The following is a 16,845-nucleotide window of genomic DNA, read 5'->3' as shown; positions in this document are numbered from 1 at the left end:
TGGGATAGAAATAATAAAAGAAAACAAGTATTAGCTCAGCTGCTGGGTTAATTTTAGCAGTGAAAGCAAGTTCAAAGGTAACACAGCCAAAGCTGCGCCAATAAATCCTCTCCATCTCTTGGAAGCTGGGGGGGGCAGTGACTTTGGGAGACTGGCTTTTGTGCTTTGACTCTTCTGGATGGAATGCAAGCAATTTCTTGGTATTATTTTCCACAGGATATTAACAAGACAAAAGCAACTCGCTGGGGATTCTCTTCAAAGGCAATAGCTGAAATGCATAAAAGCCGGCTTGAGTCACAGTATGAGCTGAAATATTTCCTTTCCTCCATCCTATTAGAACACATTATTGTTCACAGATATGCACTGATCTAGCAGTTATTGTTTGCATCTCCAAAAACAACAAAAAGGAATTCATGGAGCATACTGATTCTCACCAGAGTAACCACAAGTAGCCCACCCACATCCTGGAAACCGAAAAACATATTCTAGGACAGGGGATGTGAATTCTAGACAGGCTTGAATCTTGGCATCCAATTATTGGCTTAGACATTTTCATGGCACAAAGCAAAAAGCAATGACCCAGCCATCTTTGCTTTCAAATCAAACAATTTTGGTTAAAATGACATAGAAAGATAGGGACAAACGGAACACTATGGGCAGAGATGTGGAAGCCCAGAGAAAATGGGAGGGGAATTCCTTCCTCTTCAGGCCTTAACATCTGTATTGCATCTTATGCATGATCCAGTTGACAATGTGTATTGAGACTTCCAAGAAGCATTTGATAAGCAAGTTAGTTTAGTAGTCATGGGAGTTTAGTAGCCATACTGCCCTTATGGACCAGTAACTAATTAAAGAACAGGGAGGAGAAAGGAATTAGTGGACAATTTTCCCAGTAGAGAGGCTATAGAAAATTGACTCTCCAAAGGATTGAAATTGGGACCAGGGATTGTTAACTTTTTCATTAATGTTCCAGCGTTAGGAATGAGCAGTGAGAGAGCCAAATGTTTTTGTTCACATTTTGTTCAGGGTAGTTAAAAGGGGTAGAGGGTTGCATGGGGCTCTAAAAAGATTTCTTCAAACTAAGTGAATTGGCAAATGCAATTCCAAGCAAGAAATTTTTGTGTGTGTGTGTGTGTGTGTGTTAATTTCACATAAAAGCTCATGAGGTCTGAAACTCTGGTGGTGGATCAGGAATGAGACCTTGGGGTCATAGTGAATTGCTTGATGGAAGATGTTGATTCTGTAGCTAAACCTTGAGACTCTTCCGCCAGGCCACAGCCCTCGCTGGCTTGCTTTGCTTGCAGCCCCCTTTGTACCTCCTTCCCAGTGCCTCTTTCTAGGAAAAAAGGTGCCAGTACACACCATGAAGTAGCCTCCTCTGCCACACTGCAGGCTGGGCTTGGTGCAGGACAAGTGCCAGCTGAGCACCCGGAGCTGGGCTTTCCACTGCCGGGAGACGTGGCCTTCTGCCTCTGTGCCATTTGCGAGGTCTTCAAGGAAGCTGGAGTCCTTTTGGTGCTGCCCGGCCGCTGCTGACGTGGCTGCAGCAAACTGTCTGCCAAGTACCTTCCGCCGGCCTCAGAGCTGGCTGAGTGGTTGCCTGGCAGCTTTTTGCAGCTGTGCCGCCACAGGACAAGGAAGAAGTGCTGCAGCTGGAGCTGGCAGTGCCAGGAAAAGGTGCACCCTCCTCACACACTTGCTTTAGAAGCCAAGATTTGTCGGCGGGGTTTCCGGTACTGAATACTGGTGAATACGGCCAGAAAAAAGCGCTGCTTCTTCCTGGCTGGACTAAGTCCGTGGGTCTTCATAGTGTCTCTTGGTTGCCTGGATAGAGGATAGAGCGGGGCAGGTGAGTGCAGAAACTTTACAAAGGTAAAATTCACCCACTTTTGCTTCTGGCCCCCACTGGCATGTGCCCCCCAAAGGTCACCCAGAAGGAAATGCATCCCTTGGCTGAAAATAGTTGTCCCACATCTGATGCATAGGATTGCGCCACAAAGGAAGGAAACACAAAAGCACCAACAAGAGGATGTCACGGCTAAAATGGCCGCTGTTTCTTTAATGTGAATAAAGCTGGGTCAGCATGACTCAGCGGCTTGCAGCAGGCTGTATATATATGTGAGAGATGTTGGTTTGGGGTGTTGGCTGGTGTCGTGTTGGCTGGTGTTTGGGTTGGTTGGTGCTGGTGTGTATTCAGTCGTGTTTTGCACAAAGACTTTTAATAAAACTCTGCAAGGATATTCCCGTGGACTCTTTTTGTGCCGACAAGGAGACTGAGAAGATAAAGGGAGGTCAGAACCCTTTCCTTTTTTTTTTTTTTTTGCTTTCTACAAACACTGACAGGTTATGGGCCCAGTGTTTCTGAGCATGTGCAGAGTGCAAAACGACTAACAGCATTTCAGCAAGGAGCTGGTGAGTCCTGGTGGTGCCTGGAGACAGTGGCTGTGCGTTGGAGCAGTTGGTGGCAAGCTGTAACTGTCTGCAGCGACGCTGGAGCGGCTAGGATCTGAGGATCAGGAAAGCACTCAGCGTCGGCTACTGGAACAGTTTGAACTGCTAGAGGACCACAGTAGGCGACTCACAGAGCGGCTACACCAGTTGCAGAGCCAGGCGGGACCTGAGGGTCAACAGAGGCAGCAGCTAGAAGCCGGTGAGTGCCAGCCAGGACCATCCAGTTGGACTCTAAAGAGAGAGTCAGGAGAGATTGCTGGAGACCCTACAGAAGGGGCTCAGCAAGCAGCAGCAGAGATGGCAGATTTCCAGTCTTCCCAAGTTGTAAATATTGGGGGAGGCATCCCTTTTGAACTTCTCTCAGAGAGCAACTGGCTGAGTTGGTCAATTAAAATGCAGCAGTTGTTAAGGAGAGATGGACTATGGGACTGTGTTGAAACTGAGGTTTTGAGACGGGACACTGCTGAAAAAAAACGGCTGGATGAAAGGGCCCGTGCCCAAATTATGCTGTGTTTGAGCAACTCTCAGTTATTGCACGTAGCAAATGCCAGCACAGCGTTTGAGTGCTGGAATTTATTAAGGGCAATGCATGTCAGAGAAACTGCTGGAACTATCATTTCTCTGACCAGAAGGCTGTTCAGGACTGTTATGAAGGAAGGTGAGAGTTTGGCAACTCATCTTCAAACGCTGAAATCTCTGTTTCTTCAACTACAACAGAGAGGTAAGCGTTATGATGAGACTGACCAAACCTACATTATCCTTTCAAGTTTGCCTGAAAGCTGGTTGCCTGTGATTAACAGCATGGAGAGTATGCGTCCCCGAGATCTGACCCTTGAGTATGTGGTTGGCAGATTGACCGAAGAAGCAGAAAGAAGGTCAGATAGACAGGCTGAACTCCAAGAGCGGAGGAGTTACAGCAAAGGGGGCCAGCAGCAAAATCTGCCAATGGAGCAACACCAAGGTTTGGACTTGGCCATGGCGGTGAGGAGGTGCTATAGATGCAACCAACCCGGGCATCTCCAACGTCAATGCAGGGCAAGACTTCCAGGAGACGACATGGAGCAGAGACAGCAATCGATGCAGAAACATAAGCAGAAGGGGTTCTCTTCAGGGAAGAAGAACACGCGTTCTGCTCAGTTTGTGTCTGCATTTTCTCGAGAGGAGAGAAAGATACCTCGGGGAACATGGTTGCTGGACTCTGGCAGCAGCAGGATTATCTGCAACAGTCGGGAGGACTTTAAGACCCTGGAGAAGCCAGCTGATGGAAAAGACTCAATTTATCTTGCTGATGGTCGTAGAAGCAAGATTGATGGCCAGGGAACATGTTTCCTGCAGTGCTTGAACACTACTCTACCAGAGACTCTGTTTGTCAGCAGTTTGGACTATTGTTTACTGTCTGTAAGCTGTTTGATTAATGCAGGGTATAGTGTTAAGTTCACGCAGGATGGCTGTCTGATAAAGAATGGAACTCAGGTATGTGGCCATGCAAAGTTGGAAAATGGGTTATATGTAATGCAGGACAAGCCAGTTAAAGCAGCCCAGGTGGTTCAGGATAATTTGCCAGTTCATAAGGGGTGTGTACATCAACTGCACAGAAAACTGGGTCACGCCAATTTCCATGTGCTTTCAGAAATGCAAAAGGTGTGCAAGAACCTAAAAGTAAATAGCTGTAACTGTTTCCTAGATTGCAATGTATGTAAAATGGCCAAATCTAAGAGGAAGCCTGTGGCTTCTAAAAGCGACAGAGTATCTAAAGAGGTTTTAGAACTTGTCCATTGTGACGTGATAGGCCCTTTTCCACAGAAGACTGAAGGGGGCGCCAGATATGCTTTTCTGGTAATAGATGACAAATCACGTTTTAGTTGGCTGTTTTTGTTAAAGCAGAAATCTGAGTGTTTCCCCACATTCAGAGAATGGGTTGCCCAAGCTGAAAAGCTCTTCGCTCGGCCTGTTGTGCAGCTGCAAACAGATAGGGGCGGAGAATTTCTGAACAAACAATTTGGGGCATGGTTGCGACGTAAGGGGATCACTCACCGTTTGACTAACCCTTATAGCCCTGCTGAAAATGGTCTGTGTGAAAGACGTGGGGCTGTGATACAGTCAGTAAAGGACTGCCTGCTAGTGGATGCAGGATTGGGTCACAACCATAGGCTGTGGGGCGAGGCTTTTCTGACCGCGAATTTTTTGATTAATAGAACCTGGTCTAGCTCTATAAAAGATATTCCATATCGTGTGTTGTTTGGGAAAGAACCAGAGTGGACAATGCTCCATAATTGGGGTTCTTGGGCACATGTAAACATTCCCAAAGCTCAGCGCCAGAAAGGGGCCGCTAGAGCACAGAAACTGCGGTTTGTGGGATACCAGTCCTATGGCAAAGGGTGGCGTTTCAATTTACGCCCAGGACGAGTGGTTCTGTCACGAAGTGCAGACTTCGCTGACCAGGACAGATGGACTGCGATCCATGCCAACCCAGATTGCCTACTGCCCCTGCAAGTAAGAGAAGAGGCTTCTTCTCAGCCATTGGCAACACAGGAGCAGAATGAGGAGGAGGCACAGATTTCCCCAAAAGATGTGGCAATAGATAATACTTCTCTAGAGGAAGAGGAAGAAGAGCCAGAGATAAGGGGGGAAGAAGAAGTAGTTGTGCCTAGGCGCTCCCAGCGTTCAAACAAGGGTGTACCTCCTCAACGTTTGACCCTAGGAGGAGTGAGAGTATGCAATGTGAGTTGTGTGGAACCACAAAGTTATAATGAAGTCTTAGACTTACCCCCTGGGGAACGTGCTTTGTGGGAACAAGCTATGAAAGAAGAAATGGACTCTTTTAAACGTAACAAAGTGTTTGAGGTCATAATGCCGCCACCTGGTGGCAGAGTGGTGTCATGCAAGTGGGTTTACAAAAGGAAAACCCTTGCATCTGGGGAACCACGTTTTCGAGCCAGATTAGTAGCCAGAGGGTTCACTCAGATTAAAGGGGAGAGTTATGATGAAGTGTTTTCTCCCACTGTAAAGAGTGAAACTTTTCGTTTAATGCTTTCCATTGCTGCTGTAAGACAACTAGCAGTGCACCATTTTGATGTTGATGCTGCATATCTGCATGCAAATTTAGACCATGAAGTGTTAATGAGACAACCCCCTGGGTTTGAAGAGGAGAATGGTTCAGTCTGGCGTTTGAGAAAGGCTGTTTACGGTCTCAAACAAAGTGGAAGGTGTTGGAACCAGTGTTTAAATGAAGCCCTTGTAAAACTTGGTTTTAAAAGGAGTGTGGCAGATCCATGCTTGTACACCAAGGGGACAGGCAACAAATATCTAATGCTCTTAGTCTTTGTTGATGACTTGCTTGTGGCAGGGAGTTCCACAGATGAGATCCAGAAGCTCACAAGTCAATTGGAAAAGAGGTTTAAGCTTAAAGCCTTGGGGCCTGTAAGCAATTACTTGGGAGTAGAAGTAAGGCAGGAAGCTGATGGAAGCTTCCTATTGAGTCAGAAAGAGAAAATTCTTCATTTAATAGAGCAGTTTGGCATGGAAAACTGCAAGCCAGTTCAGACTCCCATGACACCAGATTTCCCAAAGACACTGTGTGATGATGAATTTGATCAGCCTGAGTTGTATCACTCAAAAATAGGATCACTGTTGTATTTAAGCCAGTGGTCAAGGCCAGACATTGCATGTGCTACAAATGTTCTGAGCCAACGTGTATCTAAACCCAGTACTGCCGATTGGTGTGCTTTGAAAAGGCTTATCAGATATCTAAAGGGGACATTAAATGTATGTTTAAAGATATCTAGTACACAAGATGAAAAACTAAAAGTATTTGTTGATGCGGACTGGGGAAGCTGTGTAGCTACTAGAAAATCTACAAGTGGAATGGTTATGATGTTTGCCAATTCCATAATTGGATGGAGGTCAAAGAAACAAGGATTTGTTGCAACCTCATCCTGTGAGGCAGAATATGGGAGCCTGTCGCTAGCATGCAATGAAATCATGTGGTTTATACAGATACTAAAAGATCTAGATTGTAAAGTAGATTTGCCTATCCAAGTGTATGAAGATAGCCAATCGTGCATTGCATTAGCGGGCTCAGAAATAATGAAATCCGCATCAAAACATATTGCTATCCGTCATGCGAATGTGAGAGATTGTGTACAGAATGGGGTAATCAAACTGGAGTACTGTCAATCACAAGATAATATTGCTGATTTGTTTACCAAGCCTTTGCCAGCAACATGCCATAATGAACTGATGACAAAACTGGGTTTATGTATATAATGTATTGTTGTATTGTTGTAATGTATGGTTTCTGTTGGGGTTTTTCGCATTTAAGAAACAGAAGGGGTGTCACGGCTAAAATGGCCGCTGTTTCTTTAATGTGAATAAAGCTGGGTCAGCATGACTCAGCGGCTTGCAGCAGGCTGTATATATATGTGAGAGATGTTGGTTTGGGGTGTTGGCTGGTGTCGTGTTGGCTGGTGTTTGGGTTGGTTGGTGCTGGTGTGTATTCAGTCGTGTTTTGCACAAAGACTTTTAATAAAACTCTGCAAGGATATTCCCGTGGACTCTTTTTGTGCCGACAAGGAGACTGAGAAGATAAAGGGAGGTCAGAACCCTTTCCTTTTTTTTTTTTTTTTTTGCTTTCTACAAACACTGACAGAGGACACAGCAAGGGCTGGCTCTGCTTTGAAGCATAGCTGTCAACTTTGAGATTTGAAAATAAGGGATCAGCAGCCTCGAAAATAAGGGATCAGCAGCCTCACCTGTCCCGAAGACAGTCTACGGGATATCTAACAATCTGGGATAGCAGCGGGAAGCAGCGGGAAACGGCTCTGGAATAAGGGAATTTCCCGCAAAAAAATGGAAGGTTGACAGCTATGCTTTGAAGATATCACCTTTTGCCCCTTTCCCTCCTGTACCTGTGTGACTGTGTTTGCCTCTCCGAGGTGTTTTTGGGGGGTGGATGGAGCTATTTTCAGTGGCTGGGACTTATATCAGCAAAATTTCTCCTCCTTGTGTTTCAATGCCCTTTTACAATTTTTCATTGTTTTCTCAGATATATCCAATACTACTACTACTACTACTACTACTACTAATAATAATAATAATAATAATAATAAATTCAAACCCAGGGGTTAGCATAGGTCTCCAACAGGGGCTCATAGAACATGCAAAAAGGACAAGTAAATGCTTTGCAAGACTGTTTGGGAAACTCCTTAAATATTATGTCCTCACAGATTTTGCAGGAGCAGCTGGACTAAGATGAGTTTTCCCTTTTACAAAACTTGCTACCAAAATTCGCCATGAAAGTCACTTTTGCTTAGCATCAACTGGATCCATTTTAAGATGGGTTAATGGGGGGGCACACACAGATAAAGAACTTTCAACCCTCTGCAAAGGGACAAGCCGAAGGGTCCAGAGTTTGTTTGCATGATAAACCTGGACTGGCAGAGCGTGGCATTCAGAAATGTAATCTGAAAAAGAGCAATCATCAATGAAAATGTCACTCTAGCTGCCTGCCCTCACAGAAACAGAGCTTCATTATCATAATGGTGAAGGCTGTGATTTAACAAAGTTAACATTGCCTTTTTAAATGGTGGAGGACAGGCATGAGGAATTTTAATGATAATAAAGGTTGTTTTCCAGTTAGAGCATGACTTGTTGACAGTCATTGGACGCAGGTCTGTCATACTGTATTATATGCTTCACTTCCTACTTTTCAAGCTCAGTCATAAAAAATTCTCCCTGAGCAGATCTTTATATAAATAAATAGAACAACCACCTAAGACAGGGGTGGCCATCTGGCAACTCATGAGACACAACTGACCCACAAAGCCATTATTTTATTGGGCCTTGGGCAGCCCTACCAAAGGTTAAGCAAAGCTTTGTCAGAAATATATGCCCACATTTTCATTTGAAAGGAAAAGAAAACTATTTCCCAAAGCTGTAAGAGATATTCTTTATTTTAATCTTCCATTCTTCTTTGGGTTTGGGTGCAATGGTGTGAATGATAGCTGCTCAAAGACTTTATTGAAGAATCTAATATTCTATGAAAGAGCTGAGTTTGTGGCAAGAAATACTTTCAGACTCTGAATCACTATCTGGGAACCGTGTGTGTGTGTACACGTGTACGTACACATATATGAATCAATTTTTTCTTTTGAATAATTCTGTGATTAAAAGTAGGTTATTCAAGAATGTAAATGGGAATCTTTTTTCTGGCTTAATAGATCCCCTTTGTGCTGCAGGGTTCTGTCCTAGGCCCATTGTTTTTCAACATCTTTATAAATGACTTGGATGAAGGAATTGGGGGAATGCTCCTCAAATTTGCAGGTGACACCAAACTGGGAGGGGAAGTAATGCCGCAGAAGACAGAATCAGGATTCAAGATGACCTTAACAGATTGAGACCTGGGCGCAAACTAACAAAATGAGTAGGGACAAATGTAAGGTTCTACCCTTAGGCAAGAAAACCATAAAATGGGGAACACCTGGCTTACTAGTAGTACATGTGAAAAGGATCTAGGGGTCTTTGTAGACATCTAGTCTCCCGATCAAGGGGAGTAATAGTACCACTCTGTTCTGCCTTGGTCAGACCACACATGGAATACTGTGCCCAGTTCTCAGTGCCAAAGTTTAAGAAGCTTATTGTCAAGCTGGAGCATGGGCAAAGCAAGGCTACCAAGATGATCAAGGTCTGGGAACCAAGCCTTATGAGGAATGGTTGAGGGAATTGGGTCTGTTTTGGGACGGAAAAGAGGAGACTGAGAGGAAATATGATGGCCATCTTCACAACAACCTAAACCCCCAAACAGAATATGAATTGATGATATGGCTACCCTAGCCCAACTACTCCAACCCCCCTCACACAGGCATCCAAACATCGCTGCAATGTTTGCACGATACCAGCAAAAACAAACAAACAAACAAATAAATAACCTATCCATGTGACGCTGACACAAAACTCCACACATAAACTATCATTATCCCACCTTCCCCCCCCCACCTCACAAAACCTATGATAGCACTGTCTTACAACAAATGCAAATGACCTGTAGAAAAGACATTATATACAAAAAAAATTAGACATTTTATGTACCTTTGTTAACCCTGAAAATCTTACAACAAAAAATAAATTATATATATAATACAGTGGTACCTCGGGTTACATACGCTTCAGGTTACATACACTTCAGGTTACAGACTCCACTAACTCAGAAATAGTACCTCGGGTTAAGAACTTTGCTTCAGGATGAGAACAGAAATTGTGCTCCGGCGGCAACAGGAGGCCCCCTTAGCTAAAGTGGTGCTTCAGGTTAAGAACAGTTTCAGGTTAAGAACGGACCTCCGGAACGAATTAAGTACTTAACCCGAGGTGCCACTGTATCTCTAAAGCAGTCACATAGGGTATTTGTCTTCTAAGATATGAGCTGGCCTTCCCAGTTTGGTGTCATCTGCAAATTTGATGAGTATCACACTCTTTCATCCACGTTATTTATAAAGATGCCAGACATCACCAGGCACAAGGCAGATCTCTGCAGCACCCCACTTCTCTTTCGCTCCAGGCTGATGAGAAGGCATTAGTGAGAACTCTGGGTACAGTCCATCAACCAACTATAAATCTGCCTGACTGTAAAAGGTAAAAAGGTAAAGGACCCCTGGACAGTTAAGTCCAGTCAAAGGCGACTATGGAGTTGTGGCACTCATCTCGCTCTCAGGCTGAGGGAGCCAGCGTTTGTCTGCAGGTAGCTTTCCGGGTCATGTGGCCAGCAGGACTAAACCACAACTGGTGCACTGAGGACCATGACGAGTGCCAGAGCACACGGAAACACCATTTACCTTCCCGCCACAGCAGTACCTATTTATCTATTTGCACTGGCATGCTTTTGAACTGCTAGGTTGGCAGGAGCTAGGACCAAGCAACAGGAGCTCACCCTGTCGCGGGGATTCGAACCGCTGACCTTCCAGTCAGCAAGCCCAAGAGGCTCAGTGGTTTAGACCACAGCGCCACCAGTGTTGTCTAGACCATACTTTACCACCTTGTCTACAGGAATATCGCAGGAGACCTTATGCAAGGTTTGGTTTGATGGTGGAGAACTTTCCCTGCAGATGTGGGTGACCCTGGCCAATTCAGATGGCCTTCCCATAAACACCTAAGGGATGTCTGAATACTTTGGGAAGGTTTCTTGAGAGACAGGACTTGTGATTCTGTCCATGAGTTTAGAAAATGTTTTTGTTTATCTTGGCATTTGACTGGTGGCTTCATATTTTAATTGCTGCTTTACTTGCCAATATTGGTACTGTTTTAATGTCTTGTTATTTTGTATATGTGTCTTGCTGATTCTTGTTAGCCTTCTTGGGAGAGTTTTACCCTAACAGGTGGATACAGATATATTCAAATGAAGTTCCTGATTCCGCCTTCCCTTTTCTAACTTCTTGAGAATTAGGCAGAGGGCTAAACTTCACCACAGCAGTTGCAATGGTTGTGCTGCTGAGGAAGATCCAGAGGCCCTTGTTTACCAGAAAGGCAGGGATGTTGTCTTTGAATTCAGATACTTTTTTGTTTTAAGCCATCATTGACAAACGGCTTAAGTGAAGGCAGCTAATAAGAAGTAATTTCTTAGACTATAACAAGGGCACTCAATAGGTAGTACGCTGGCCGAGCTAATCCTGCCAACTAAAACACAGGCATGCACATTAATGTTTGGAGCAGGAACTCATTATATGCTTCAGCTAACACTAACAGACCTGCAGGATTAGTGATTAACAGTCCTCCAGTGTGGAAGTCAAGAATTCTAGGCCTCTGCAGGCACATCACCATGTACAGGATAACACAATTGTAGGAACACTTTCTTTCTTCATGAAGTTGGATAAGCTAACACAATTTCCTCAAATTAAGCACACTTAAGAGACATGCTTGCTGCATGATCAGTTCCAAGCACATAAAGGGCCTGTGGGAACAACCCCTCAACAACGACACATGTGCTGGCCTTGCATCTGGCTGATGCATGAGTGATGTTAGTCTGGAAGCGGCAGGAAACCTAGTCCCAAATGCTTGAAAATGAATTTGCTAAATATGTAGGCACATACCAGGAAGTTACAGCCAGTCACGGGTCCCCAGCACATGTGTTCTGTCTATGTGCCATATACACATACAACCAACTGAACTTTATAGTCTTCATCAGAGGCATGAGTGTATATGCATAACACAACTGTCACATAAAGTGAGACCATGCCATCTTCCAATCTTGTCTTGTTCTGGATTTAACTCAAAGGTTTGTGGCGGGAAGAGGTACTTGCCGAGTAGTTTATGTTTTGATGCACTTTAATACCGTTGCCCATTTTAAAGTTTATCCTTTACCTTTCCCCAACCCAACCACAATATTTCCAGCCCACCCAACAGTTATTTGGTGGGCATTGCATGGGGTAGTCCTATCTTATTTGCACCCAAAAACAAAAGATCAACATCAGTGGCAAAAGCAGCAGAAGCAGCAAGGAACATTCAGGGAGCCATGGGAGAGACTCATCTAAAACTGGTACCCAAGAGGCTGCAGAATAATGGATAGTGAGTCACTTGCTTCAAGAAACACTGAAGAGAAGAAGAGTTTGGATTTGATATCCCGCCTTTCACTCCCTTTAAGGAGTCTCAAAGCGGCTAACATTCTCCTTTCCCTTCCTCCCCCACAACAAACACTCTGTGAGGTGAGTGGGGCTGAGAGACTTCAAAGAAGTGTGACTGGCCCAAGGTCACCCAGCAGCTGCATGTGGAGGAGCAGAGACGCGAACCCGGTTCACCAGATTACGAGACTACCGCTCTTAACCACTACACCACACTGGCTCTCACCACACTGGAGGGGGACTGAAGACTTAGGAGTCTCTTTCACCTGTTCACCCTTCTAAAGCTGAGGCCTGAAGACTGTGAATCTTATTGGATGGATTTCCCCCAAATTGATTTTTGAACTTTGAATTTTGTTGTTATTCATGCTTTTATACTGTATTTTATGCTGCTTCTATGTTGTTTGAATCCCCGTGGCGGGGTGAGCTCCCGTCGTTCGGTCCCAGCTCCTGCCCACCTAGCAGTTTGAAAGCACCCCTAAGTGCAAGTAGATAGATAGGGACCGCTTTCTAGCGGGAAGGTAAACAGCGTTTCAGTGTGCAGCGCTGGTGCCGGCTCGCCAGTTGCAGCTTCGTCACGCTGGCCACGTGACCCGGAAGTGTCTGCGGACAGCGCTGGCTCCCGGCCTCTTAAGTGAGATGAGCACACAACCCTAGAGTCGGACACGACTGGCCCTGACGGGCAGGGGTACCTTTACCTTTATGCTGTATTACAAGTATTTTAAATTTGTTGTTAGCCGCCCTGAGCCCGGTTTTCTGAACTGGGAAGGGCGGGGTATAAATAAAATTATTATTATTATTATTATTATTATTATTATTATTATTATTATTAAAGGGCCAAAGCCCTGGCCTGACAACAAGCATCTCTCCTCCTTTCTGTGATCTCCGACCTGACATGCTCCCTGAGCAGCTGGATGCATATGCCAGTATGAGAGAGACTATATTTCTCTGTCAAGTCAGGCTCAAGTATTACATCCATGAAGGCCTGGGCTCAGCCTCTGAACCACCAGCATCAAGACCCTGACCCAATCCCACAGCCAATAGTACAGCAGTCCTGGCTTCTGATAGCCCGTTTCTCCAACTGTAAGCTTGAGGTCAGAGCAGTCTTTCCCAAAAGGGCTTAGTGGTTTGTTGCGCCAGGGCGCCAGCCTCTCAGGGGCGCCCCAGCAAGTGGAGCTGTGCAACTTTGCCGGCAGCCTCCCCTTTCCCTGCACGCCTGCCAGCTGCGCCCCGCCAACCATAAGGCTGGCGGGCGCGCAGCTTGCCTCCCAAGCTTCTGCGGAAACCGCTCTCCCACAGCAGCATGGGGGAGAGTTGCCCCCCCCCAATGGCTGGCAGTGCACAGCTACAGCCACCCCAACATTATCTGTGGTAATTTGGGGGCGCTGGGCTAAGTTATTTAGGGCTTAAAATACTAAAGTGAGTACTATAAAATGCAGCTCTTAGAACAGGGCCAATATGAGGTTATGTTCAGAGTTTATTTTCACACAATCCAGTTAGAGGGAGTACATGGTTCTGGGACAGTTAGCTTAGCACAGTATTTAAGTGTGCTCTGTATCATTCTGTTCAAAAAGACATAGTGTATTATTTAATTTTATTGGGGGGTTTTACCAAGGTAATTCAAAGCAACTTTCAATATATGTACATACAAACACATACATTGAAACCAGCATAAAAGAAAAAAATAAAGACCCTAAAGGAAAATCCTTTTTTAAAAGTCAGGATGAAAACATTCCACCCACTCAAGGCCAACGATAATTAAGAGGCAAAGGCCTGGTTAAAAAGGATTTTTATATAATGATGGTGCCAGAACATTCCACAAACAGGGAGTCACCACGGAAAAGGTCCATTCTCACACTGCCACCCTCCAGATCTTCCTGCTTTATATGGGGAGAAGTGGTCTTTGAGGTATTGGGGTCCTGAACTGCATAAGGCTTTACAGGTCAAAAGCAGCACTTTGAATTGGGCTTGGAAACTAACTGGTAGCCGGTGTAGTCAGGCCAGAAATGGGGTTATGTGCTCAAGCCGTCTTGCTGGTTTGGGGGGTTGGGGGCGAGGAGAAGCTGGGCCTAGGAGAGATGTGCAGTCCAGCTGGTTTGAGGGGGGAGAGAGAGAGATCACACACTGGTTTAGGGGTGGAGAGGAGGCGAGAAGGAGCCCTGTCTCTGAGGAGGCAAGGCAGGATGAGGACCACCAGCAGCATCTTCTGCATGGCTTTTGAAATATGAGTCAAGAGTGGATTCCATGCTCTTTATTCAGCTCATAGTGGTGAGGAGGAATGAATGAAAGTCCCCTCAAAGTATCTGCTTTATGTACATTATTTACACAATGGGCTGCACGTGATTGGCTAATTCCGGAATTCCCCTGTAGGCCAATCAGGTTGTGGATTCACTTCTATCTGGAGCTGGATTAGGTGGCTCCTGCCAACCAATCATACTGCTGCATTGTTCTAGGACCAATCAGAATGCTGCAGTTTGGATCCTATTCAACTCAGTACATAACAGCTTTCTTTGACAGAGGGGGGTGGAGGGAGAGAGGGGGAGAAGGCGGGATCTGCATTGTGATCGCCTGCGCAGCTCTCTTTAACAAATTTCAATTGCGGGGACGTGGGGGGGGGGGGGGACAAAAAAAAAATCCGCACCAGGTACCACCTGACCTTCCTCCACCACTGTGTCCTCCCTAACATGAAGTCAGGCTCGCAGGCTATTTTCTTGAAACGATTTGACACGTGTCTTTAGCTTCTTTCCCCATCCCGTGGGAAGCGGGGTTTCTAAATCAAGACTGTTTTGTTTTGTTTCTTGGTTTCTTCTGCCTCCAGGTTTGGGGAATACAGCCTCGCTTGCCTCATAGGGAGGTTTTTTCAAAAAAGAGTTTGTCGTTTCTGGTCTTTAAAGCGTGCGCAATTTTGCCTCTCTCTCCTCTAGCTTCAACTCCCCGCCCCCCCCCCCCCGCGCCCATTGTGAAAGGTGTCAATCAGCCCCGCCTGCGCCCCCGCCCCCCCCCCATTCTCAAAGGGAGACAAGCAGCTGATTTCAATGGGTCCAGCTAGTGGTCGCGGATTGAGCATCTACGTCCCCAGCGGACCAATCGGAAACGGCCCCAGGGGGAGTTAAATGGAGGCGGGGAGGGCAGAAGCCCTGTTTCCCGAAGAGATGGGGGAGGTCCCCGTGCTGCTTGGCAGGTGAGTTTCTGGGGGTGGGAAAGGGGAGATCCCGCGACTCCCAAGCCTGCAGCCAGCGGCGAAGAGGCGCAGCTCCCCGGCCGGAGGAGGCAGGCAGGCAGGGAGAGGGCGGGCAGGCGGGCGTCGTCCCTGCAGAGGTGGAGAAAGGCGGGCGCCATCTCGGAGGGGGGCAGAGGCTGGGACTGGGCAGGAGCGCCCAGCGGTTAGAGCGAGGACAGGAAGGGCCCCTCGGGGGGTTTTCCTGCATTTCCTCCCCAAGAGGAGCTTGAGCTCCCCGTTGCCGCCGTCAGGCTGCTCTTCCTCTCCCTGGAAGCCGCCTCGAGTCCTGGCCAAGGGCGGGAAGCGGGAGGAAAGAATCTCCTGCCAGCAGCGGGAGTTTTCCGTCAGCTGCTCTCCAGAACCAGGAGAAGGTGCCGCGCTCCGCCCGCCCAGCCCAAGGCGCTTTGCAGGCGCTGCCCGCGCCAAAGGGGCTTAGCAGCTCCTTCCACGAGCGACACCAGCGCTTTGAAGGGGACGCGTGTCATCCACGCGCTGAGAATCCGATGCAGCCAATCAGGAAGCGGCTTCCTGCCTGGCCTGACCCACCCGACGGGGCGGAGGGGGGGAGAACCGAGGAATCTTTTTAACCCCAGCACCACCAGGGCCCTGTGAAAACAAGGCCAAGGGGGAAGCCAGGGGAGTATCCCCCCCCCCTTTCACTCATTTCCCGAGGGACGAGGAGGCGGCTCGGATCTCTCGAACCTCCCTCTGGGCCTTCCTGCAGGATCGAGCGCCCTTTGTCTCCTCGCCTCCCCCCGCCCAGGCGCCGGAGATCGATTCGCCCACCCGCCCTCCACTTAGGCATTACTACGGAGCAACAGGTGGGCGGGGATTGAGCGCCTACGTCTCCAGTAGACCAATCGGAAACGGCCCCGGGGGAGGGCAGAGGCGGCTTTTTCCCGAAGAGATTGGGCAGGCAGGGAGAGGGCGGGGGCCGTCCCGGAGGGGGGCGGGACATCCTCGGGACGCTCGCCCCGCCCCCGGGTTGGCTGATGTGGTTCGTCTTGGGTAGTTCATTGGTGGCTTGGGCGGCTGGTTGTGGCCGCGAGGATGTTTTATTTATTATTATTAATTATTTAGTTTTATTTTATTTTACATATTTTTTATAATATTTATTGAAAAAAGAATCTTTAAAATTACAAAGAAAAAAAAAATTACAGAGAAAAAAGACAAAAACAGAAAAAAATAAAAAATAAAACCATCATTTTCAAATTCTCCACTTTCATTACCTTCTTTCCATGACCTCCTCCTCCTCCCATCTCTTGTATATTGATTAATAATTGTCACAGCAAATCCTTTCCATAATTCATAATATTTTGTCATTACATTACCTTGCTCTATCTTCATCTTATAAAAAACCTTAAAACTTAAAACTTAAATCTTATTTTTACCAGCTTCTCATAACCATTACCTTTTTACCTAGTTCTTTAAACATTCTTACAAGAGCCAAGTAATTTCATTTCAACATTTTTGCAACGTTCATAAAACATTTCTGATGATAAAAAAAGAGAATAAAAACAATACAATCTTCTTCCAGTGTCCCCTCCCCCCGGTCCCGGGATTGTCAGTCCT

Source organism: Podarcis liolepis (assembly GCF_965112155.1).
Source record: "Podarcis liolepis genome assembly, chromosome: 1".
NCBI lineage: Eukaryota > Metazoa > Chordata > Lepidosauria > Squamata > Lacertidae > Podarcis > Podarcis liolepis.
The sequence above is the reverse complement of the archived record's forward strand: the minus strand, read 5'-3'. Positions refer to the sequence as shown.